This window comes from Bos indicus x Bos taurus, chromosome 19 (assembly GCF_003369695.1).
Source record: "Bos indicus x Bos taurus breed Angus x Brahman F1 hybrid chromosome 19, Bos_hybrid_MaternalHap_v2.0, whole genome shotgun sequence".
In the NCBI taxonomy this organism is placed as follows: domain Eukaryota; kingdom Metazoa; phylum Chordata; class Mammalia; order Artiodactyla; family Bovidae; genus Bos; species Bos indicus x Bos taurus.
Window position 1 is genome coordinate 24,150,811 of NC_040094.1, and position 27,648 is coordinate 24,178,458.

General features: G+C 41.4%; 1 protein-coding gene and 1 non-coding gene across 4 annotated transcripts in view; one reads left to right on the forward strand and one right to left on the reverse strand.

The window, feature by feature from the left end:
• Positions 1–27,648, reverse strand: part of SMG6 (SMG6, nonsense mediated mRNA decay factor) — a 200,745-nt gene that overhangs the window by 30,136 nt on the left and 142,961 nt on the right. The window lies entirely within an intron of this gene.
• Positions 18,367–18,474, forward strand: LOC113878620. Its single transcript, XR_003507047.1, has one exon. It is a non-coding gene; the product is annotated as a U6 spliceosomal RNA (small nuclear RNA).

Genomic DNA, 27,648 nt, shown 5'->3' on the forward strand with positions numbered 1-27,648 from the left:
ATTCAAACTCTTTCTTTTCAAGAAGTTATTGTCCAGCCTGCTGGCCCACTGCCCACACATTTTCCCTAAGGCTCTGCTATGTAACAAGGATCATGCCAGGCATTTTGTGCAAGAATAGAATAAGGCAGGACTTCCCGGGTGGTCCGGTGGCTAAGACTCCACATTCCCAATGCAGGGGGCCCAGGTTCGATCCCAGGTCAGGGAACTAGAGCCCACATGCTGCAACTAAAGATACTGTGTGCCATAAAGAAGACTGAAGATCCCGAGTGCCACAACTAAGACCCAGGGAAGTCAAATAAATAAATATTAAAAAAAACAAAAACAAAAACCATACATGGTTTAAAAAAGACAGAACAAGGCAGATGCAGTCCTTGACTTCACAGGACTTTCAGGCCACGGAGGGATCCGACAGTAACCTGGCACTGACCTCTTCCAAATCCCCAGATGCCCCTCTAGCACCTACGGGCTAGGCCTCCACGCCCTCTGCCCCTTCTCTGACAGCATGGGGAGCCCTCCACACCTGTACTGACGCCGCAAAGTGAGCTAGCAGTCACTCAGAGCCTCCCTGGAACCCGCTACGTCTCCCAGCGAGCCAGCCCTTTCCTGTCTATGTCAGGTGCAGAGGACTCAAGAGCCTCTTAAAACCATTATCGCTTCATGTTGAAGACATATATACGTAATTTTTCTTATGGCCTACTTAACAGATTCTTTTTCCTATTAACTTTCATCCTGACCATGCTGTGTGAGAGGTCCATTACTGCTCTCAGTCTACAAGGGGGTTCGTTCCCTTCTAGGGGACCTATCCCACCTTTGGGCTGTTCTCATTAGTGGAAATGTCTATCCCTTTCAAGCCCAGATCTGCCTCCCTGTGCTTCCAATTCTGTTCTGTGGGGCCACGACAAAGTTCTTAACTCTGCTTTTGTCTGACCGGCCTCCAATTTTTTTGAAGTCTGCTCTGTTACACCTTCTCTAGGCTAAACAGTCCCACTTCCTTCCACTGCTCCTCACTTCAACTGTCTCCTCAACATCCTGGGGATTCTCTCACTAAGACTTTCACTGAGACGAATGTCTCCTGCAGGGAGTGCCCACGTGCGGTCTGGCAGCAAAGAACAGAACACACAGCTCCTCCCTGTTCTATCCTGGACACCTCAATTCTGCGAATCGGCCAAAAAAGCACATGTTCTGTTCACCACTTTGCCCTAGTGGCACATTGTGAGCTTTTAATCAACAAATCCCCAAAGTGTTTTCACATATGTGGCTAAATAATCTCTCCCTCCACTGCGTGCAAGCCCTCCACTAACTATTTCCCTTTATCACATTCCTTCACTGAGGCCTCCCCACGCTATAAAAACCCCATTATTCAGTATTGTCCTGCACACTACTTGCTGTGTGTGCTGACTTTCTGAATAAAGTAGGATTTTAGGTTTATTCCTATTGGATTTCGTGTAATTATTTACTTCTTTCATTGGAGCCTATCAAGTTCTCTTTGGGTCCTTCATTTGTCATCTGAGAATGCCACCTTCCTTCTCAAGTTCGTGACATCCATAAATTTCATCTGTTTATGCTTCACAGTATCTTTCTCCCATTAGGCTATCCTGTTTTCTCTTAAGGAAGGCTCTTGAGGACAGGCATGTAATCTGTATGTGTGCGTGTGTGTATTTAAAGAAAAATCTATCTGCTGCCTCTAATATACACTATGGGTAGTCGGACGATGTGGATGGCCGACTGTGGAGGCTGACGGCAACTCTGGGACCTGAGGACAACTCCAGGCGCCACAATCGTGGGGGCGGGGGTGCTGGCCACACTGTATAACCGTGAATCATGCTCCTTGTGCTGCACAACGGGACACCCTGGACAGACTCAGAGATGCTCCTTTCTGCTTTGGCTGGTGCTCCCCATGGAGATTCAGGCTCCATAAGGAATGATGCTCTCTTTTGACAGGCTACCTACAGAGTTTCTAGTTTGAAATAAGATACCATGAGAAGTCAAGCTCTGGGCACGTCCTGCCTTGTCTTCACTGCAGGCTGGTGCGCTAGGGCAAGGTACAACACACCTCAGCAAGAGGTGAGACTCATTCTCTTCAAAGCACTGATGTCATGCTTGGAGGAAAGCATTACACCTGTATCTCGAGAATCCCCATGGCACATTAAAAATACAGTGAAGAGAATTTCCCTGAGTTTAGGGCTGGGACCTGAGGCCACTGTAAGCTGCATTTTCAGGCTCTCCATCTAGAAGCCTGAGTCCTAAGTCGCACAGGGTCTCATGGCTGGAGACACGACAAACGTGGGTAACAACTAAAGTGAACTGAAGTTTATTTATAGTTTGATAAGGTTTAAGTAAGCCAAATGCCTGGCATATACAAGCTGTTCAATAAATATTAGCTCCCCTTTCTTCACCCCGAGTGCTAAAAAGCATTTTAAAAACCACCTGCACTGAATCACACAGGGAACTGGTTAAAAATGCTGATTCCTGGACTCCACTTTGGACTAAATAAATTAGTATCTCTGGGGACAGGGCCTCGGAATGTGTACTTTAAGTAGGCGTTCCTGTTATTAACACTTAGGAACGCTGCAGTTGGAGAATCACTGCTTTAAAGGCTGGAAGACTAAGAGGAGGCAGCCGCAAGTTTAGTCCACTCTTCAAATGCAACTCTGGGGAAGGTACAAAGAAACAGGCTACATTTTTCACGGCAGTCTTGAATCTAGAAACCCTCAGCACCCTATGAAGCAGCAACTATTACATTCAGATAATGATACTAGAGATGAGAAAAAATTAATGAGATGTGAAGCCAGATGCAATGACTTCCTAGGCCAGCATTCTTGCCACCTCACCAGACCCACTTCCTGCTAGAGCACCACTGGGGCTTCCCGGGCACAAAAACAAAACCCGCTGCATGCGGCTCTACCCATCACAGCCATGCACGGTGCCTCATCTAATCCCCTCAACACCCCATGAGGCTGGTGCTGTCAGAACCTCTATTTTACAGACGAGGAAACCAAGGCACAGAGGAGGAATGTGCTTGGGTTCAGGCGGCTGGTAAGTGGAGGGGCTGGGAATGGGCCCCTGCTTGGAGCGCTCCAGCCGCCCCAGCCCTCGATGGGCCTGAAGCATCACCTGTGCTTCAGCCAGAGACTCTTACAGTCTCCGCAGGGAAAAGGGCTGATCATAAAAAAATCCAAACGGGGCAGCCTCTTGCCGCTGATCTTGTGAAGATAGAACTCCCGGGCTTGCTGCCCTTCTCTGGGGCAGCCAAGCTGCTACAGGACTGCAGGGACGTTCACTGCATGCTCTCCTACATGATGGTGGGCAAGTCACCCAACCCAGTTTGCAGAGACGCAGGTGATCCCAAAGGTCTCTTTCCATTTTCAGGGGTTTCTCTGACTCTGGGCAGTCATCTTGGGAAGGAGAGGAAGACGGTTCTGCCACTGACCTTGACGCTGGAGCCTGGCTCTGTCACGGGGCATGGTGCCAAGAGCTGGGTTTGGCCTTTTTGGAAAGAAGGGCTGAAGATTCAGAATCTGAACTAACAGTGAGAGCCGGGAGATAATCCCGGATGGGAAAAGATGGTACAGGTTCTTCTCATATGGTTGGCCCCTCAGGGAGACTCGGAAGGTTTTATGAATCATTAGCACAGAGCTCCCCTCTGGCCACAGAGCAGAGGAAGAAACATCAGACCAGTTTATAAAGCTCCAGAGCGGAAAATTTCTGGTGGTGTCCAAGCTAAGTTTTTTGGCTTTCTGTGAAGTTTGGAAAGACTTATACTGATGTTTTAATCACCTGTTTAGTGTTCTGAAGACTCTTGTCAGCGACTCACTGAGCCGGCTCCAGCAGGCAGTGGGAGCTGCTGGCGCATGCACTGGGCTCGTCCTGTGAGCCGTTTCTTTCCCATGGTCGTCTCTGACACCCCGCAGCTCCCACCAGGCTGCTGGGAGGGTACAAGCCAAGCCAGTGTGCCCTGTAGGAGGTGGAGGACAAGGTTTCTGGACTACTTCTCACCAGAGCGGAGGCCAGGAAGGGCGGCTTAAGAAAAGTCAAGGTGGGAAGAGAGAAGGGGTGGTCTCAGAGGACCAGTCTGCCTCTGGTGGGCACTGAGGAAACGGCTTGCCGTCCAGGAGAACCACCGTCCAGACGTTCTAAAGCCCCTGGGTACTGATCATGAAAAGACATTCTTATGAGTGAAAAAGAAAACTGAACAAACTCAGGGCAGGGCACATTCTAGAAACAAAAACTCATGAGCATGCAAGAAGCCCGTTAAGGAGGTTCAGGGCAGCGGCGTGCAGACCAAGTCAGCACTTTACTTCTGCAGTTTGCATGGGTCACAACATCTCGGTGGCGGAAATAGCCCATTTTACTGGGAAAGCTGTGCTGGAGATGAAGTGGTAGCTGATGGTTGCTAGGCACCACACTATTTCATCTGATTATCACAGTAATCCTGGGAGACAGAAAGAGGAAGAAGAAACTGAAGCCCGGAGGAAACAAACATCCAGTCAGGGGCAAAGCTGGAATTTAAACCCATTGTGTCTTACTCCGGGCTTCCCAGGTGGCGCTAGGGGTAAAGAACCCGCCTGCCGATGCAGGAGATAGACACAAGATACGTGGATTTGATCCCTGGGTCAGGAAGACCCCTGGAGGAGGGCATGGCAACCCACTCCAGTACTCTTTTCTTGCCTAGAGAATCCCACGGACAGAGGAGCCTGGCGTGCTGCAGTCCATAGGGTTTCACAGAGTCAGACATGACTGAAGTAACTTAGCACGCACACAGCACGCGTCTTACTCCAAAGTCCATTATACTCTGAAGCCTCTTAAGGAAGTAACGGTATTTTTGGAGAAAGGGACCTACTCCAAGTCCGTTTCACTCAAGGATATATTGCCCCACCCGCCCCCAGCTCAGCAGGAGCCCAATGGCCCACTCCCAAAACAAAAGAAACAATTCTGGTGAACTCACATGCAGATGAACGGGAACCGAATGGGAGCTTGGCTAAGTTATAGGCAAGAGCTGTTGCTGCTAAGTCGCTTCAGTCGTGTCCGACTCTGTGCGACCCCATAGATGGCAGCCCACCAGGCTCCCCGGTCCCTGGGATTCTCCAGGCAAGAACACTGGAGTGGGTTGCCATTTCCTTCTCCAATGCATGAAAGTGAAAAGTGAAAGTGAAGTCGCTCAGTCGTGTCGGACTCTTCGTGACCCCATGGACTGCAGCCTACCAGGCTCCTCCGTCCATGGGATTTGCCAGGCAAGAGTACTGGAGTGGGGTGCCATTGAGCAGTGACACTCAAATCAAAACCTTCTTGGGCTACCTGCTCTATCATTCAGCTCATTTCATTTATTTCCCCAGACACAGCGTGGGTAAGACCTCACCTGGTCAGCTGATGAGCTGAATGAATATGGGAAACTTGTCACTATGGGATGCCAAGTTAAAACACACACGTGAGTATCCCCAGAAAGTTCTCTGCAGTCTTGGACTCGGGATGGACTGTAGAGAAAAAAGTCCATCAGAGAGCCTGGGGGCAAGACAAAGGAAGTCAAAGCTCCTTCCTGGTACCCACAGGCTCCACAAATCTGTCAACCTGAGAAACTTCTACGGTGAGAGCAACAGGGTGTGTGGTTCATCTAGCAATCCTTGATCCTGGAGCAATATATGAAGGCGGAGAAGAGAGAGAACAATAGTTTCCTTCTCAGTAGAGAGGCCAGGCTGAGGGAGGAGATGCTGAGAGACTGAGTTCTCATAGGATTTTCCCTTTCCTTCTCTTCTGCTCTTTCCAGGGGACGCTTCTTCAACTGCCCGCTCTTTCCAGCTGAGAGTTAACTTCCCTCCGCCTGGCCAGACCGCTCCACACACAGCATCATTCCCTGCCCTATTATGCCCGAGTTCAAGCAGATAAGCTGCCAGCAGGGCTTCTAACGGAGGAAGGGAGGGGGGCTCTCCAGGGAACTCCGCTTTCTGAGGGAAAGGAGACTTGTACCACAGCAAAAGGCACACGCTGCCCTTCCTCAGTGACCTCAGAGAGGAATCTACTTACAAAGGCTGCAGATGAAGAGGGAAGTGGGAGAAGGAAGGGAGAGAGAGGGAGACCGTGACCAGAGAGGTCACAAGTCCCACTGGAATAACTGGGAGGACAATGAAAAGGCCGCCTTGTCACGAGGACATAACTGCTCGGACCCCTCTGATATGACGGAGGGAAGGCGGGTGCTGAGGCGGTGCCTGGGGCAGAAGCTCGCGGACCACTGCGTCGTATGTGGGGACATGCAGGAGAAAACGCTCTGAAGCTGATGACAAGGCAGACAGGAAACTTCCGTGTCCTTGCTGACAGGAAAGAAAGAGTGAAATTCTGGATCCTCTCTCCTCGGCAGGATTTCTAATAGGCGTCTGAGGCTCACCCGCTTCCCAAGGATGTGCTGACAGCTGGGAATACTGCCCTTCAGGTCAGGCAGAGCAGGGATCTAGGCCTCTCCAGGAGTTCACAAGAGGTTCAGTAAGGACTCAGACCATGATCCAAAACACAAACGGGACTGCCACTTCCTGCTGGGTTTCCATGCTGTAAAAAAGTGGGGGAGAGATGCCAGCAGCAAAGTGCTCAGCCTCCTGTGGAAAATGGAGTATGCGATGTAGCCGGCTCCAGGCTCTGACTTGTAAATCTAAGTGAGAACTAGTTGCTAGCTGTAGAGGATTACAGTGTTCAGGAGACACTCCACCACCCAACCTGCCAGCCTTTCTGCTCCTGCCCGTGGATTCTAGGGAGCTGATGACAAAGCTGTCTGGGGCCTCCATGGGACGGGCAGCCTGGGGCTCTGGCAGCTCCTCTGGACCTCGGTTCACTGTCCTGTGTTCTTAAACAGCTTTGATGGAACAAGCCATCTGTGAGGGCTATTTAGCTTGGAACTGGAAGAGGGTGAGGATGTGGAAAAAATAAATCGGGCAGCTAAAGGATGGGGCCAGAGAGAGAGAGGGGGGGGGGGGCAGGTGGCATGTTCACGGGACTAAGTGCCAGGGCTGAGCGGAGGGTGGGACTGCAGAGCAACGGTGCCGAAGGAGGCCAGCATGGGAGGTGCTAGGGCACCCAGGACAGCATGACTGTATTTCCAAAGTGGTGTCTGCCATTCTCCTTCAAGGGCTCACAAACCCTCATTGCAGGTGTCTGTGATGGGAGACTCCTGGGCTAACACAGCTGTTAAGCGCCCCTGCTTTGCCATCTGAAAATCAACCTGAGTTCTGCCTAATTTCTAGCAGGGCCTGGGCCTGCATCTTAGCCTAAAAGGCAAATCTAACAGTTTTTTGACATCCAAAGCCACAAGATAACAGCAAGAGCTGAAAGAGTGGAAAAGTGAGATGGTGGGGGATCCTTATGAATTACAGAAAACAGCAACAGAAACACATAAACTGCACAGCATGAGGGGAGGATACACGGGAGTCTGACGCAGGACTGGACTGTACCTGGTCGTTTCTTTGGAGTCGTCTTAACTGCTCCTCCAATTAGTATAAAGAATATGTATATGGGCTTCCCTGATGGCTCAAATGGTAAAGAATCAGCCTGCAATGCAGGAGGCCCAGGTTCGATCCCTGGGTCCTGAAGATCCCCTGGAGAAGGAAATGGTAGCCCACTCCAGTATTCTTGCCTGGAGAATTCCATGGACAGAGGAGCCTGGTGGGCTACAGTCCATGGGGTTGCAAAGAGTCAGATACGACTAAGCGACTAACACTTTCAATTTCATATATATGTGTATATACACAGAGAGAGACTTTTATATGTAGAACCTAGGCGTTTTCACATATGTTATCTCATTTAATCCATGTCAAAATCTTAGGAAGGGCCTACTAGCATTCCCATTTCACAGAGGGTAAACGCAAGCCCAGATGGAACGAATAACTTAGGTGTAGTTTTCTTATGATCTGAATGGAGCAGAATGAATATTGTGATTCGTAACGAGACTTTTAATCAGACTTTTCTACAGGTCACTCTGGCAAAACGGCATTAGCACTGATGGTGTCTCATCTGATCTATTCTCCTCACAGGAGCTGAAAAAGAGACCGAAAAAGCTGCTGCTCGAGTCTATTTCTGATTCTTTACCAAGTCTTTCCAAGTCATCAGACTAAGAACAGGCTTAGAGACAGTGAGCCAGCAACTCTGAACGCTGTTTACTTGACATACACACACAGAAAGACATACAAACAAGTATAAACTGCTTAGTATAGTTTCAGTTCTTCATGCTGGTAAGACAGAGACACAAAATTTCTGTACCAGCCTGTACTAGTGAAGCCTACACAGAGCCTAAACTGTTTTAAAATGGAAGACACAGAGCTAAAACTAAATCCCGTCGCTGAATTCTGTTACATAGACTAAAGTCATTCTTGCTGCTGACAAAGCAGAAGAGAAGTTCAACAACAGCATCTCTTCTAGGAGCCACTGAAGAGATGGTGGCACCTGGGCTTCAAGTACCAGGACAAATGGAAGCTGTTCAGTAATAGCTTAAACACAAGACACGTGGTAAAACACAAAAATCAAAACGAAGAGTACAAATGGCTGAATTTTAAAAACAGCCTTCCCACCTCCCGTTTCTACAGCTTCTGCCAGCCTTGTTGCCAGTTTCTGGGGTGGCCGGCAGAGGTATTTATGCACATACTGCCATGTGTGATTAACTATGGCTCTATACCTTTTACACATATTTATATAAATGGTGATATACACATTGCCATTAAAAAAAAAAAAAACAACTTAACAGCATATCTGAGAGATCGTCAACATCATTTGTGTAGCACATTTCATACCAAATGCTAAAGATCATCAACAGTAAGGTTCTGGAATAGATCCAGAAAACCAACCATGTTTATTGCAACGGAATCTCTCAGTGTTGGGATGACTCAAAGACTCAGCAAAAGCAGCAAGGGAAAGCAGACAGATGAAAACTATTCATCAGTAAAGTCCATCAGTCACCATCAGGTCCGACACGCCCGGGAGTGCTCGCAACCACAGACCCGCAACCAGGCAGGGTCTCAAATGACAACAGGTTTGGGTCACGAGGACTGCACTGACATATCCAGCAAGAATGCGAGGGCTTCCCTGGTGGCTCAGTGGGAAAGAATCCTCCTGCCAATGCAGGAGACATGGGTTCAATATATGTAAAAGGTATAGAACCACAGTTAATTATACATGGCAGTATGTGCGCAAATACTTCTGCTGGCCACCCCAGAAACTGGCAACGAAGCTGGCAGAGGCTGTAGAAATGAGAGGTGGGAAGGTTGTTTTTAAAATCCAGCCATTTGTACTCTTCATTTTGATTTTTGTTTTTTACCACATGCCTCGTGTTTAAGCCTGTGAGTCACAACTGTCGAGCCTGTCTGTGCTCTGGAGCCTGGGAGCCGCAACTACTGAGGCCACGTGCAGCAGCTCCTGAAGCCCACGCAGCTGAGAGCCTGTGCTCCGCAACAAGAGAAGCCACCACAGCGAGAAGCCCACATGCTGCCGTGAAGGACAGCCCCTGCAGTCAGAGAAAAGCCCGCACACTGATGAAGACTCAGCACAGCCAACATGAGTAAAATTATATATATAAAAAAGAAAGGGAACAGTACATGTATGTGCTCCAGTCTGCACGCTGCCCCGACTCCCACAACAGAGCAAACAACATCAGGAGGGTCCTCAACAAAACTGAAGGCCAGAAACAAAACACTGTCACACTTTCTAATGAAAACGAAGTTGTGTTAATTCCATCTCCACTTGTAACCCGGGTTTTATGGCAAGAGGTACACCTGAAGGCGCGTGCACGGTCTGCAAGTGCCTGTCTCCCCAGCAGGGACTTTACGCAGATGCCACACCACTGGAGGGTATTTGAGGGGCTTCCGGCTGATCTCACAGTCTGAGCTTCTGCTGTGACGGTACCCTATTCCAGGGATCAGGGGACAACAACTCTTTGGCTCCCCGGACTGTACTTCCTCAAACATTTTCAAGTATTCTACTGAATTCATTCAATAAATATTTATTAAGCATCTGCTCTGCACAGGAGGGTTTATTTGAGACACGAGGGATACAATAGTCAATAAAATTATGTTCATGTTGTCATGAAGCTTAACATTCTTGGGAAATGAGAAACAAGCAAACAAATACAGGGACAAGTAGTGGGAAGAACTAGGAAAAAATAAAGTAGGGTAAGAGTGACAGAGAGCAACAGGCTAGCAGAGAGGGCAGCTGTTTAATCTAAGACTGACAGAAGAAGGCTCCTAGATCAAGTGCTGTTTGATCAGACGTGAAGGAGTGAGCCACAGAGCAGAGATGGCCTTACCTTCTGGGGTAGGTACCCAGAGCGCCAGGGAATCCCTTCTCTCCTAACAAGGACTGCCAGCTATGCAGTGTGAAGGAAGGGGCAGGGGCCTGCTCTTCCAGCCCGGCGGGGTGAGAGGAGAGGCCTTTGAGAGCTCATGCAGCTAGCACGCCCTCCATGCAGTTTCTGGATAGTTTCCATCACAGATGAGAGTTTTATGTTGAATTTTAAGTTGACCACAAATATTTAACTTCCCTGGGCCACAAATGCAGTATCTTCTCTGTGGTTTAGCTGGCACCAAGTACATATTTACGAATCTCTATATGTCTGCCTGTTATTTAAATTTCTTACAGAAGTGCCAAGGTCTTCAGTTGTGATTTATCCCCTCGAATTCCATATGAGTGGGGCTGAACCCTGATCAGGCCTAATTCTTGGAGAAAGGAGGTATCTTTACCATTGAAACTCAGGGTCTTCTGAGTTACATTTTCCTATTACTGCTTTCCGCCTCAAAAAATATTACTGGGGGGTGGGGGGTCCTGTTCTGGGTTCTCGTATTTGAATTACAAGGTAGAAAATATAAACTTTCTGTTTTTTTCCCACAAGAGAATGAAAAATAAAAATAAAACACAGAAAATCTATGTACCTTAGCTACATTAGAAAGCAAAACAAACAAAAAAAGCTAGGTGTAAAGCGCCCTAAACTTCTAAGTATGTATTCTTATTTACTGAGCAATTCCTGAGTATCATAAGGAGCACCAGGCTTACAAAGACTATAGGAAACAGTCCCTGCTCCCTAGCTGGGTCTTCAACAAGCTGGCCTGGGAAAGGGCTCTGGCTCGACAAGAGCACAAGATTCTGGGTCATTCCACATCCCAGGGTCAGTTTCTCCTGACAAGCTGGCAAGAAACACGAGGCAGCAGTTTTATTAAATAAAGGCATATGAGTAGATCGTAGGAAACCCATGATTTCAAAACAAGCCCTCGGACTTCATTTTGGGTGTCTGTCATTGCCTCCGTCTTCTGCAGTGCTGCTCATTGGGCCTTTGGGTTATGGTTCTACTCATGTGCCAGCTGTGGGCAGGGGGGTGGGGGGAGATACCAAGCTGCAGAGCTGAGACCAAACACAGGAAGACCAACACTTACTTTCAGAAAATCAGTGAACTTTCAAAGTATTCAACTTGGAAGGCTAGAAGCTCATTTAAAGAGCGACTTCCCTGGCAGTCCAGTGGTAAGGACTCTGCTTCCACTGCAGGAGGCACAGGTTCGATTCCTGGTTAGGAAGCTTAAGATTCCACACACCGGACAACATACTGCACACCCCTCTGGCCCTGCAAAGAAACTCATTTAAAAAAAATCTAGCACTGACTTGTAATTAGAATGGCTTTAAGTACATGCATCTAGTTACTCTGTCCACCCTTCTAGTTTTCCACTGAAATGACTGAAGGAAAAAAAAAAGAAAAAAGAAAGTATATATCAGTACTAGGCAACCACATACCAGAAACTATGAGGAATTTTCTGTAAGACAAACTGCAGATGGGACTGGAATGAGGAAAAGGACAACTGATGTTCAACCCTCTGCCTGCTTGATAAGTACACAGATGAGACTTCAGCAGCCATACCCCACTGATGCCCTTTTCTTGGAGCAATTAAGCTAAGAGCCAAGGTGGGCTCTGGTCCACTCAGAAGGGCACAACTGGCTTCACCAGGGTATCAGAACAAACTTAGTGGCTGCTGGATTACAACTGTTGTGGTTGGCCACGTTGAGGCAGGAGGAAGACAGAGCTGAGTTTGGCTTCTTAAAGAGGCAAGAACCCCAGAATGAGAACATGAAATTGGTCTATTACAGCAAAGAGAAGGGTTAGCTCCTTGCCATGACTATCTCTAGCTCTAATTTCCACTCTAGAAGTGTTTAACACCAGCAGTGTAAATCAAATGTTCCTCTTTTCCTTTTATATGCACCTGAAAATCTTAACAGACCCCTACCTGAGATCCCAATATGAAAAAGTACAGACTGCCTAAGAAAGGATGGGGGAAAAAAAATCACCTAACGTATGAAAAGGTATTAAATTGAACAGAAGGATACCAATGTAAGGAATAAGTGAATATGTCTCTAGAACAGTCATTGCAAAAACTCTGGACTTTTTCATTTAATCTTCAACAGTAATGACAAAAGGAGAGATAAACAGACCATTGGAACAGAACATAAAGCCCAGAGATGGACCCCAACATAAAGTCACGTGTGTTACATAATAAGTCAATGATGCTCAATCAATGGAAAATGCTCCTGTATGTAAAAAAATTAACCTTGTCTCTACCTCATGCCACAAACAAAAATTAATTTGAGATGGATTACAGACCTAAGTATGAATGATAGATAATCTTCTAGAAGAAAAGAACAGACAAATATCTTCATGATCTTGTAGGCAAATAGCTCTTACATAGGACACAAAAAGCATTAACCATTAAAGAAAAAAATTGATAAATTTGACTTCATAAAAATTAAGAACTTGTGTTTATCAAAAGACATCATTAAAAGTGAAAATATGAGCCAAGGGTGAAAATATGAGAGAAGGTATGAGAAAATGTGAGAGAAGGTATTTTTAATACAAACATGTATACCCAACACAGGACTTATATTCAGAGTACTTTAAAAATTATTCTATAAATTGGTAAGAAAAAGAAAAGCCACTGAAAGGAAAAATGGGCAAAAGTCAGGAACAGGCACTCCATAGAAGAGGACATCCAAGTGACCAAAAGCAGAAGAAAAGGTTCTCAACGTCACTATTCACCAGGGAAATGTGAATCACAGTCACAACGAGATACTTCTGCACACCCACCAGAAAGGCTAAAATGAAAACCAAAACTAAAACCAAGACTTGGCAAATACGTGGAACAACCGAAGTTCTCGTATACTGCAGGTGGTCATGTATACTGGTACAAGCTCCCTGGAAATCTGCTTGGCAGTGTCTACTGAAGTTAAACACACATCTACCTTACAACCTAACAAGCCCATTCCTAGGTACACGTCAAAGAGAAATAGAGTGCATGTCCATGGTTGCTTTATTCATAATAACCAAGATTGGTAAAAGAAACGTCCATCGACAGGAGAAGTAGTAAACTTTAGTGTATTTATACACAAAATGCTACACGGCAATAATGCAGAGTGAACTCTTACCTGAATGACTCTCTCATAGACCGTGTTGGACAAAAGAAACAAAGGCTATCTACTGAATACAATATAATTCTATTTATACACATGTTAAAAACAGGCAAAACTAACAGACAGTGAACAAGGTCAGGATAACTGTTACCTGTGTTAAGGGAGAGGGAAGAGAGGGGACATAACAAAGCCTGCTGGGATTCGAGAAATATTCTGTATCTTGATGGGGGTCACAGTTAGCATGAATAGAACCATATGTAAAAGGTACTGAACTCAAATTTACAAGTAGTGCGTATTACTTAGTGAAGGTTAACCTTCAATAAACAAGTAAAAAACAACACCACACACACACAAACCAGAGTAAACTGCATTTCAATCTAGAGAAGGCAGTCATATGAGAAAATAATCAGGAAAAACTATAGGTAAGGCTATGTTATGCTAAGTCGCTTCAGTCGTGTCCGACTCTGTGCGACCCCATAGACGGCAGCCCACCAGGCTCCCCCGTCCCTGGGATCCTCCAGGCAAGAGTACTGGAGTGGGTTGCCATTTCCTTCTCCAATGCGTGAAAGTGAAGGTGCTCAGTCGTCTCCGACTCCTAGCGACCCCATGGACTGTGCCCCATCAGGCTCCTCTGTCCATGGTATTTGCCAGGCAAGAGTACTGGAGTGGGTTGCCATTGCCTTCTCCAAGGTAAAGCTATAAGCAGCAGCTAAATATAGCAAAAGAAAAGCAAATCACTGATATGCGTGATTTGGTTGAGTCTCTTCTGTAACACAGAAGAGAATACAGAGATGAAAATAACGGGCAGGTGAGAGTAAATCTTTAAAAAGCTATTCCAGAAAGATCAAGACTGATGGGAAAAGAGCAATAATTTAAAAAATGAGAAAGGAAAGGGGAGGGGGAAGGAAAAGTAAACTTTCCCAAGTAACAGAGACAGAGACATTTGGAGCCTGAATATTCAAAAGTGAAAGAAAGTGAAGTCACTAAGTCCTGTCTGACTCTTTGTGACCCCATGGACTACAGCCTGCCAGGCTCCTCCGTCCATGGGATTTTCCAGGCAAGAATACAGGAATGGCTTGCCATTTCCTTCTCCATATTCAAAGCTCATGCTAAAAAACTTAATTTGAAACCAACACCTTCATTAGAGATGACAAAAAAAAAGTGGGCTTTGTATTTTTTTTAAAAAATGAATACAAATTTGTATTCAGTGGAAAAGAGTGCTGTGATCAATTAGTAATGCCTGTCTTTGGCACAGAATGTAAACGCACCTATGAGACATTTGCCATCTGTGACTGAGACATACCCTGGTTCAGTCTTTAACTTCCAAGGACAATGAGAAAAAATAATCCTATTAGCATTAAAAAACAAAACAAAAGAACCCACACAAATCTGACTGGCCTCATACTTCTGTGCCCCGCACTGCCCTATTCATGTAGAAGGGCAAAAGAAAGATGTTCTCAGATAAACTAAAATCTCACTGATACCTATACAAACTAGGAAACGGAGGAGTGGTGAGAGGAGGAAGCAGGAAGTCTTGCACTTATGCATGGGGGTGTGTGGCAGAAACTGCCAGTTGTTTCCCATTATCTGTTCTCCTTCTCTTCTTCTGTAACAGAGCCCTTGATTTTTAGCTGTGTATACAGTCCATGGGGTTGCAAAGAGTTGGATGCAACTGAGTGACTAACACTTTTTTTCATGGTCTACCTATTAATAGAATAAAAATATTTCCCAGTCTACACTGCAGTTAGGTTTGGCCAAGTGACTCAGTTCTGGCCAGTAGAATGTAGACTGTAATGTGTATGAACTCCCAGGGAAGGCCCTTATTAAAATTTTTTTAAAAATTGCATTCCTTCTTTAACTGTTTCTACTTCACACAGGCTTGCATGCAGATGAAGTGGCTGGCATTCCAATAGCTATCTTAGACTTTAAGAGGTTGTTGGAAATGAAAACCAAGTAAAAAGCACATCAAAAAAGTAGAAACTTGGTCCATGACACCATGGAGTGTCAAATCCAAAAACTTCTGGGCTTCCTCCACTTGAGAGGGAAATCTATCTTATTTAAGTTACTGTTATTGGGGGGTCTTTTGCATCTTGCAGCTGAACATAATCCTAACTAAACTGAGAGCTAGTTATATCCTATTTAATTTTTCCACTTGATAAGTAGAGGAAAAGAACTTAATGTATTTTATTTTAAAAATCAGAGATAAACTGGAATTAAAATGCTATGAATATAGAAGTATTGGTTGTACAACACTGAATGTTCTAAATGCCTTTGAATTGTTCACTTTAAATGGTTAACTTTTATGTTATATGAATTTTACCTCAATAAATTAAATTCTAAAGAAAAAAAATCCCAAAGTAGAAATTAATAACAACAGTTTAAGAAACCCAACTTTAAAAACAAACTTCCAAATAACTTTAGAATCAAAAAGAAAAAAATCAAAATGATAATCAAAGACTACTTAAAAAATGACCATTAGAAGAGTATATATTTAAATGGATTAGAGTACAGCCAAAGTATTAGTAATCACATATTCAAAGTCATAAAGCTTTTAAGTAAACTAGTAAGAAACAAGCAAACACAGAAGATTCAACACAAGCAGAAGAAAAAAACAAGAATAAAAGAAAAAAAAGATAAAAGTTAATAAATTAGAGGACAATAAATATAAGAGCTAGTTTTTTAAAATGAAGAAATGTAAATAGCTAACATTTTAAGAAAAAAGTCAGAGAACAGAAAAAAAAAAAGGGAAGATTTTAGAGAAATGGATGATATTTCGGGATAAGGTCAGTCAAGAAAACTGACACAAGAAGTGATGAAAATACCCTCACTGTGGTGATGTTTACACTACCACATATTTTTGTCAAAACTCATACTTTGAATCAAACACTTAACTGCTGAACTATTTATTGTATGTTATTTGTTATAGCTTAATAACCTTACCTAAAACATTTTTTTCTGCCTAAAAAACTGACTCAGAAACTAAAAAAGCCTTAAAAAAACACATACTAAGGGAAGAAACAGAAAAAAGGAGGTGTCAGAGGCTTTCTTTTCAAAACTACTAGAGGCTGAGGTGCTTTTATAGGTAAGTTCCTTCAGTTTATTCACCTATTCAGTCAGTAAATATTTATTCATGGTATGGAACAGGATCCATTCTCCAGGCACTGTTCTAAGCACTAGGGAGTGCACAGTAAATAAAATAAAAGTTTTTACATTCTGGTGGAGGACAATCAACAGGCAAAGCAAAAACAAAACAAAATCCAACTTGTCAGGCAGGTGACGGAAAGTGTTAAGAAGAAAAATAAGAGTTCAGTGAAGGGACAGAGAGTGCCTGGGGTAGATGTCCATTCTTTACCGTTTATTACTGGTAGACAACTTTCTGATAAGGTTGGCTCTTGAACGGGAATCTGAAGGACTTTAGGAAGTAAGCTGTGCAGTTGGGTAACAGCAGAACAGAAGTGCAAAGGCCCAGAGACCTGAGTTGTTTGGCATGATTAAAGAATGAGGAAGCCAGTTTGGCCAGTGAAGAGTAAGTGGAGAGTGGTAGGAGATGAGGTCAGAAAGGATGTAAGCCTTGGCAAGGGCTTGATATTTTCTTCTGAGTGAGATAGGAATCCTCTGGAGGGGCTTGGAGCAGTGGTATTAGCTAATCCAACTTACATCTTAAGATCACCCTGGCTGTTGTGTTGAGACTAGGCTGAAGGGGAGAAAAGATCACAACACGCCTACACGAACAGTCTAAGCAAGAGAAAGGAATACTTTGGATTAGGGTGGTATTAGCAGAAATCATTGTTAAATGGCTGGATTCTGTACATATTTCAAAGGCAGAGTAAAAAGACTGCTGAGAGGCTGAAGGTAGAGCATGCAAGACAGTCAAGAATGACTCTATAAGTAACACACTCTATATACTTGTCAGGTCACAGAAAAAGAAAAGCTGCTTCCCATTTCTTTGCATAGAGTCAGTACACCAGAATACTCCAATACACAAAGAAAAAAAGCAGTAAAGACAGAAAAGAGAGGCCAGGCCCACTATGGAAATGAATATAAACACCCTAAGTAAAAAAACAGCACATCAAATGTAGCAGACCACTAAAATGCAACCCAAATAAGGTTCATCCCAATAAGAAAAGGACCAAATTTAGAAAACATTAATTTAAAACACACCACATATAAAGATGTGGTACATCTATACAATGGAATACTACTCAGTCATAAAAAAGAACAAATAATGTCATTTTCAGCAACATGGATGCAACTAGAGATTATCATACAAAGTGAAGTAAGTCAGTAAGAGAAAGAGAAATACCATATGACATCACTTAAATGTGGAACCTAAAATACGACACAAATGAACCTATCTATGAAACAGAACAGAGTCAGGGACACAGACTGGGGGGTGCCAAGGGAAGGAGGGGTGGAAGACGGTCCAAGTGGGAGTCTGGGATTAGCAGATGCAAACTGCCATATACATAGAATGAATAAAGAACAAGGTACTATAGTATAGCACATGGAACTATATATTCTTGGGATATACCATATCAATATCTTATGATGAACCACAGCGGAAAAGAATATGAAAAAGGATGTATAACTGAGCCACTTTTCTGTATAACAGTAATTAACACAATATTGTAATTCTACTATAATCCAGTGAAAGTAAATGAAAAAAGTTAAAAAATCACATAAACTAATGAATAAATGATCACCTAAGAAGAGAATTAGTAAGAAAATTTGATGTGATAGCAGAATATAAAAGTTAGCTTTCCCCAAGTACTATATAGACAGTGTACTGAAAAAAATCCCATTCATTATAGCAAGAAAATCAATAAAAAACATGGGAGACATAAAGTACTGATGTCCAGAGAATACATTGTTTTAATAAGAAAACTTGTAACAATGTCAAATTTTCTTCAAAGATATTTTTAAAGTGAATGCAATTCCAATCAAAATACCATGAGGACTGCTCCTTTCTGGCAGTGCATATAGTAAAACTGGAACCACAGAGAGAAAATTAGCATGCCCTCCTACACAAGGATGACATACAAATTTGTAGATATGTCCTTTTTTTCTTTTATTGCATATTTGAAAATTGCTGAGAGAGTACATCTCAAAAGTTCTCTTCACACAAATAGGAAATCTGTACCCATGTGTGGTGAGGGATTCCAACTAGACATTATTAACTTAGGAGATCAAACCAGTCAATTTTACAGGAAATCAATCCTGAATATTCATTGGAAAGACTGATGCTGAAGCTCCAATACTTTGGCCACCTGATGGAAGAACTGACTCATTGGAAAAGACCCTGATGCTGGGCAAGATTGAAGGCAGGAGGAGAAGAGGATGACAGAGGATGAGATGGTTGGATGGCATCACCAACTTGATGCACATGAGTTTGAGCAAGCTCTGGGAGTTGATGAAGGACAGGGAGGCCTGGCGTGCTGCAGTCCATGAAGTCACAAAGAGTCGCACATGACTGAGCAACTGAACTGAACTGAGACTTATTGTTGTGATCATTTCACAATGTATTCATATATCTAATCATTATGTTGTATACCAAAAACTAATATGTTACATATTAATTATATCTCAACTAAAAAATACCATGAGGATTTTTTTTTGGGGGGGTGCAGTGGGATTGAAAATTATTCTGAAGTTTGTATAAAGCATAAGTAGATGGGAAAAGCCAAAGGTATACAGCAATAAAATATAAAAGGAATGTGTGTAAACTCACATCAGTAGAATTAGAACACATTACAAAGCTACAGTAACTAAAATGGCAAGGTTATGTTTCAAGAACAGACTAGCAAAAAATAATGAAAGTCCTAAAAACAGATGCTAGTATGCATTTGCATCTATGTATAAAAACAGATTCTAGCATAGCGTATCCATGTATCAGTATATAATGAAGCTTAACTTTTAGTTAAGCTAGAAGTTTAATAAATCATTTAATAACTGATGCTACTTTATAAACTATAGAGGAGGCTAAGGATGGGGGGACATATGTGCACACATGGCTGATTCATGTCTATGTGTGGCAAAAACCACAATATTGTAATTATCCTCCATTTAAAATTAATTAATTAATTAAAAAATTAAATTAGATCTCTATTTCACACCATTCAGAAAAATAAATTGTTTTTAAATAATAAAAATTTTTCAAAAAGTAAAATAATGAGAATAAAATATGAATATTCATTTGGTTTGAAGTTAGGAAGACTTTTTAAAGTATAAAAACAAATTTCATAAAGGGAAAATTAAAGATTTGGCTATGTAAAAATTTAAATCATTGACATTTGAGAAGCATCCCATAAATAATGGAAGGTAAGTGACAAACTGTAGAAAATATTTTCAATGTAAATGACTGAAAAGGGTTCAAATCCTTGTCAGAAAGGCCTTTAAGTGAAAAATACTCCAAAAAAAACAGGCAAAGGATTTGAAAAGGTCTCCTTAAAAAGACATAAAAATGCCAATGCTCAAAAGTACCTGAGAATTCCTCTTTTAAACATTTTCAAGATCATTTTCTTAATTACAGTGGTACTGCTCATTATTTGAAAGACCCGTTTTATTTTTAACTTTAAAAAGGAATTAAAAAAAAAGAAAAAGGAATAACTGAATTTGCTCACTGTATTTATTGCCTATTGAAAAAATATTTACTATTCTTGATTCCAAGTGTTGTTCTGGCTATTTAAAAGAAAAACAAACAACTAACACAACATTGTAAATCAACTGTACTCCAATAAAAATTAATTTCAAATATCAAAATAGTTCAATGATATTTTCTTTATCAGTGAGATTAATGAAAATGACTGAAATAAATGAAAACATAGGCAATCTCACCAGAAAAACAGAAAATGAAAAAGAATCAAATGCAAAGTCTAGAACTGGAAGGAAAAAAAAGGAAGCCAACACAACAGAACAAACCCAATAATCCAATATCTGAAATAAGAAAGTCACTGGATGTGCTTAAAAGGAAATGGAGATGATATAGAAGTGAGTAAATTTGAAATCTCAAATCTCTGTATAGCCACAAAGAAGAAGCCCCATATTCTGTGTATACACAATATTCAAATTTCTGGCCTGACTTCTAAACCATGTATGTGTAGATTAAATGTAAAAAACAGTAAAACAACAAGACCAGACAAACAAAATGGATGTTTGACCTACTGCAATTTGAGTCCAAGCAACGGAAATGCCTAATACACTAAAGCAAAACCCTTCTCTGGAGGAACAAAACAAACTCCACAGGACATTTACAGTCACAGGGTAAAATCTCAAATCACTCAATGTATAAAGGAACAAGACAATGTGACCTACTCTTTTTGTAAAGTATTTTTTAACTGAAGTTTTCAGTTCAGTTCAGTTCAGTTCAGTGGCTCAGTCGTGTCCGACTCTTTGCGACCCCATGAATCGCAGCACGCCAGGCCTCCCTGTCCATCACCAACTCCCAGAGTTCACCCAGACTCACATCCATCTAGTCAGTGATGCCATCCAGCCATCTCATCCTCTGTCGTCCCCTTTTCCTCCTGCCCCCAATCCCTCCCAGCATCAGAGTCTTTTCCAATGAGTCAACTCTTCGCATGAGGTGGCCAAAGTACTGGAGTTTCAGCTTTAGCATCATTCCTTCCAAAGAAATCCCAGGGCTGATCTCCTTCAGAATGGACTGGTTGGATCTCCTTGCAGTCCAAGGGATTCTCAAGAGTCTTCTCCAACACCACAGTTCAAAAGCATCAATTCTTCGGCGCTCAGCTTTCTTCACAGTCCAACTCTCACATCCATACATGACCACTGGAAAAACCATAGCCTTGACTAGCCAGACCTTTGTTGGCAAAGTGATGTCTCTGCTTTTGAATATGCTATCTAGGTTGGTCATAATTTTCCTTCCAAGGAGTAAGTGTCTTTTAATTTCATGGCTGCAGTCACCATCTGCAGTGATTTTGGAGCCCCCAAAAATAAAGTCTGACACTGTTTCCCCATCGATTTCCCATGAAGTGATGGGACCAGATGCCATGATCTTCGTTTTCTGAATGTTGAGCTTTAAGCCAACTTTTTCACTCTCCACCTTCACTTTCATCAAGAGGCTTTTTAGTTCCTCTTCACTTTCTGCCATAAGGGTGGTGTCATCTGCATATCTGAGGTTATTGATATTTCGCCCGGCAATCTTGATTCCAGCTTGTGTTTCTTCCAGCCCAGCGTTTCTCATGATGTACTCTGCATAAAAGTTAAATAAGCAGGGTGACAATATACAGGCTTGACGTACTCCTTTTCCTATTTGGAACCAGTCTGTTGTTCCATGTCCAGTTCTAACTATTGTATAGTTGATGTTTAAGTTACAGACACACAACACAGTGATTCACAGCTTTCAAAGATTTCCCACTTATACTGTCAAACACTGGCTATGTTCTCCTCTGTACAATATCATTGTAGTTTATTTTATACTGAATAATTCATAACTCTTTATCTCCTACCTCTATATTGTCCCCTTCCCAGCAATTTGTTTATTCTCTGCAACTGTGAGTCTGCTTCTTTTTTGTTATAATCACTGGTTTGTTTTTTGTTTTGGGCTGTGCCACATGGCACGTGTGGGACCTTAGTTCACTGACCAGGGATCAAATCCATGGCCCTCGCAGTGGAAGCAAGGAGTCTTAACCACTGGATCCCCAGAGAAGTCCTGTTGTATTGTTTAGATTCTACACATAAGTGATATCACACATTATTTCATGTGACCTATTCCTAAGAGAAAAGATAGGAAATGGAGACCACTTTAGAAATGACACAAATGTTAAAATTAACAGCAAGATTAGCGACAAAGTTACTATAATGGCATTCAATGAGATAAAGGAAAATGACTGAAATAAATGAAAACATAGGAAAGCTCAGCAGAGAAATAGAAACTGGAAAAGAATCAAATGGAAAGTCTAGAACTGGAAGGAAAAAAAAGGAAGCCAACAAAACAAACCCAGCAATCCAATATCTGAAATAAAAAAGTCGCTGGATGTGCTTAAAAGGAAATGGACATGACAAAGAAGTGAGTAAATTTGAAGTAAGAATGGAAATCACTCAAGGTGAAGAGGAAAAAAATAAACAAAGCCCTTGATTTGGGAGACAATAGCAAAAGGCCTAACATATGTGTAAATGAATCTCAGGAGAGATTGGAGCAGAAAAAAATAACTTTAGTAATAATGCCTGAGAGTCCCCCAAATTTGGTGAAAGACAATTTGTAGATTTAAGAGCAGTGAAGCCCAAGCAGGAGAAATACAAAGAAAATCATGCCTAGACATATCATAGGTAAACTACTGAAAACCAGATACAGAGAAAAATCTAGAAAGCAGCCAGAGAAAAATGCCCCATTACATGTAGAGAACAACAATCTTAATAAATGCTAATTGATGTCTTATCAGAAACTATACAGGCCATAAGACAAAAGATGACTGTATTTAAAGTACTGAAAATTTTATATACCCAGTGAAGAGAACTTCAAAGAAGGAAATGAAATAAAGACTTTTTTTTTCTGATAAAAGAATACTAAGAGAATTTGTAGCACATGCCTTAGGAGAAAAGCCAAAAGCTCTTCAAGCCAGAGGGAAATGATACTGCCTGGATACTTGCCTCTTCACAAAGAAATGGTAAGTATCTGGATAAATACAAACAACAACTTTTCTACCTTCTTAAATTAAAAAAGACACATAGATTTGTTTAATGCAAAATTATAACATTTTACAAACTGAATATCCACATTCCAATGAACGAGGTTGGTTCCTTACCTAACATCATACATAAAAATTAACTCAAAATGGGTCAAAAATTTAAACTTACGAGCCCAAACTACAAAACTCTTAAAGCATAGGAGAAAATCTTTACATTGTTGGATATAGTAATGATTTCTGCACAAGACACCAAAAGCACGTGCCACAAAGAAAAAAATAGACACAATGGTAAAATTAATGCCACATATTATGTACACACACACACACACACACATATGTGTGTACATGTACATGTGTGTGCTATATTGATCACAGCTTGCGGGATCTTAGTTCCCCAACCAGAGATTGAAACTGGGCCCTCAGCGGTGAAAGCACGGTATCATCAGGGAATTCCCAATCTTACATGTATTTTACCACACATGTACAAACAGCCTTATCAGCACAAGAATTTAGCATTTTATTTCAAATATTTGCTAACATTTAGTAGAAATAAAATTTGCATGTCTTTGAAGTAAAAAACCAAAACCCAAACACAACCTCGTAACACTGTCATGTTGCTGTATATAATATATTATGTATACAGTATATTATATACACATGTATGTTATTGTATACAGTATATACCACGTAACAACTAAAATAATACAAGAGCAATGGGTAACTGGAACTGTATGCTTGCAAGATTTCTACATTTTATGTGAAGTGGTACAACAGCAACTCTTAAGTAGTCTGAAAAGTTCAGGACATATACTATAATCTACAGAGCCACCACTGAAAAACAGCAAATAGAAATACCCAAAACCCCAATAAATAAGTTAGAGTGGAATTCTCAATAAAAATCATATAATGTAAAAGAAGACAGGAAAGTAGGCACAAAAAGAAGATATATATATATATAAAGAAGGAACAAAAAACCCAGCAGGGACAAACAGAAAACAACTAACTAAATTGTAAACCTGAATTCAACCATCGGGTTAGTTACTTTAAGTGTTAATAAACTAAACACTTCACTAGAAAGGAGGAGATTTTCATTATGGATTAAATGTAAGACCCAATTACATCCTGTCAGTAGAGATTTTTATATATAAAGATACAGACTGCTTAAAAGAAAATGGACGGAAAAAGATATACCATGCAAACAAAAAACATAAGAATGCTGGAATGGCTATATAAATATCAAGAAAAAAACTGATTTTAAGGCAAAGTATTATCAGAGATGAAAGAAGGACATTCCAGTGATAAAATGGTCAGTTCATCAGGAAGCTAAAATAATCATAATGATGTGCCTAGCAAGAGATCTCCAAAATATAGAAAACAAAAATTGACAGAATTAAAGGGAAGAACAGAAAACCCACAATCATATTAAGAGATTTTAACATTCCTCTCTCAGAAATTAACAGAACACCAAGACAAAATAAGAGTAAAGACAGGGGATCTCAACACTATCAACCACTGTGACCTAATTGATATTTATACAACACTATGCCCAACGTACAGAATACATTCTTTTCACTGCGCGTACGGTTATGGTCTTCCAAGTAAATATGTGAGAGGCCATAAAGCAAGTCTCAGTAAACTTAAAAGGGCTGAAATAGTGCCAAGTATGCTCTCTCATCACAATGGAACTAAATTAGGAATCAGTGACGGTAAGATATCCAGGAAAACCTGAAATACTTGGAAATTAAGCCACACACTTCTAAATAACCCATATGTCACTACATACAGATCTTAAAGACATCAAAATAACAAGAAGACATTATTATGAACCACTTTATGGCCACAAGTTCACCAACTTAGATTTAACATCAGTATTACACAAACTCTTTCAGAAAATGGAGGAAGAGAGTAAACTTCTAAAGTCATTTGATGAGGTCAGTATAACTAATGCCAAAACCTGATAAGATATAACAACATTATTAATATTACCCAAACACTGGAAAATCCAATACAGCAAACAGGATTTATTTAAGTAAAACACAGTTGTTCAAACATTTAAAAATCAATCAGTAACTTTTAAAACTTAACAAGAAAACAAAAAACCCAATTAAAAAATGGGCAAAAGCTCACTGAACTAAATACACAGGTGGCAAACATATGAAAAGATGCTCAACATCATAAACCATTTAAAAACAGCAAATTAAAACAATCATGAACTACCACTATACACCTATTAAAATGGCTAAAATCCAACATACAGACAACACCAAATGCTAGTGAGGCTATGAAGCAACAGGAACTTTCATTCATTGCTGGCAGGATGCAAAACAGTATAGCAACATTTAAGGCAGCTGGGCATTTTCTTACAAAGCTACACACTAATCTTACCATGAAACTGAAAGTGTCAGACACTCGGTCACGTTTGCCTCTTTGCAACCCCATGGACTGTAGCCCACCAGGCTCCTCTGTCCGTGGCAGAATACTCGAGTGAGTAGCCATTCCCTTCTCCAGGGGATGTTCTCGACCCAGGGATCAAACTGGAGTCTCTTGCATCGTGGGCAGATTCTTTACCATCTGAGTCACCAGGGAAGCCTTAGTTTTATCATATGATCGAACAACTGCAGTTTTTGGTATCTACCTAAGTGAGCTGAAAACTTACCTCCACACAAAAATGTTTATACTGGCTTTACTAGTAATTGCCAACACCTGTAAGCAACCAAAATGTTCAGTAGGTGAATGCATAAACAGACGGTGATACATTCATACCACCTCCATGAATATTATTCAGGGATAAACATTATTTTATATCATGGAATATTAGAAATAAAAAGAAATGAGTTATCAAGCCGTAAAAACAACCTTAAATGTATATTGGTAAGTGAAAGAAGCCAATCTGAAAAGGCTACACATGATTCCAAAGGTTGTATGATTCCAGCTATGTGACACTCTGGAAAGGGCAAAACTAGAGAGAGAGAAATAAGACCAGTGGTTGCCAGGGGCTAGAGGTGATGGAGGGAGGGATGAACAGGTGGAGCACAGGGTATTTTTAGGGTAGTGAGACTATTCCGTGTCATACGATAATGGTGGATACACGTCATTATACATTTGTCAAAACCCAAGACTGCACAACACAAAGAGTGAACCCTAAACTATGGACTTTTAATAATAATGTACCAGTTTATCTGCTCATCAGTTGCAACAAATGAGCTACACGAATACAAAATATTAATAACAGAAGAAACTGTTTTAGGGAGGGGTGGTGGGGGAGAGAGTGTATATGACTTGGGTTTTCAAGTTCTCATAAAATAACAGCCATAAAGGAAAAACATGATAAATTAGACTACATCAAAATTAAAAACTTCTGTTCAGCAAGACACTGTTAAGAAAATAAACAGGCAAGCCATAGACTGAGTGAAAACAGTCACAAAACATATATATCGACAAAGTACTTGTATCCAGAATACATAAAGAAATTTGTAACCCAACAAGAAAACAAACAACACAATGAAAGAAAATGGGCAAGAAATCTAAAACAGATCCTTGATGAAGAAGACATATAGGTGGCCAGTAAGGACGTGAAAAAAGCATGTAAATTCTATATTAGTAAGCAGGAAAATGCAAATTAAAAGCCACACTGATATACTGCCCCTCTCCTCCAAATGAGGATGTGAATGGAATATACTGCAATCACCTCTGGAAAAAGGTCTAACCATCTCCAACAAAATGCACACATCTACTCTGTAACTCAGCAATTCCAATCCTAGGCACTTACTCAAAAGAAAACACATGTCCACAAAAAGGTGGACAAACAGCCATCTGTCCATCCATCAGAGAAGAGATAAACTGTGATATATTCATAAAATGGAAAACTACTCAGAAACAAAACGGAATGAACTGCTGAGAAGTATGACAACATAAAGCAATCTCAAAGCTTTCTACTAAATGAAAGAAGCCTTATTAAAAAAACTATATGCCATTCTTATGAAGTTCTGGAAACAGCACATCTCATCTATCATGGGGAAAAAAAGGTCAGGACAAAGAACTGCCTCTGGGGGTACTGGTGGAGCTAAGGGAGCATAGTAAAAAGACTTCTGATTTTGAAAGACCTTGGGTTACAGAAGTATATGCATTTGTCAGAACCTAGCAAAGGTACATTCAATATTTGTCCATATCACTGTATGTAAATTTATCTCAAAAGAGAAAACCATAAGTAAATACTGAACTCTTAATGACATAGGTTCATGCTGAAGGACTTAGAGGAAATACATTGATGACACAGATCAAAAAGAAACATGATAGATGGAGAAATGGATGGACAGATGGATGACAAAGCAACATTATAAGACGAGTGACAGAATCCAGATGTGGAGGATAAGTGAGCGCAAGTACCTTCCAACCGTGCAATATAATAAAACACCGAAAACCAATTCTATCTGTCACTAGAAAATAAAAAGGCAATGTATATTTGGGTGCAGTGGACATGAATGTTTGCATTAAAAAAAAAAACAAAAAAACACCTATCTTTATCCTTGCTGCCTTCACTAAACGGCTGTCTCAGTAGCTATTAAGGAAAACAGGTCAGAATGTTGGTTTTGCCACCTAG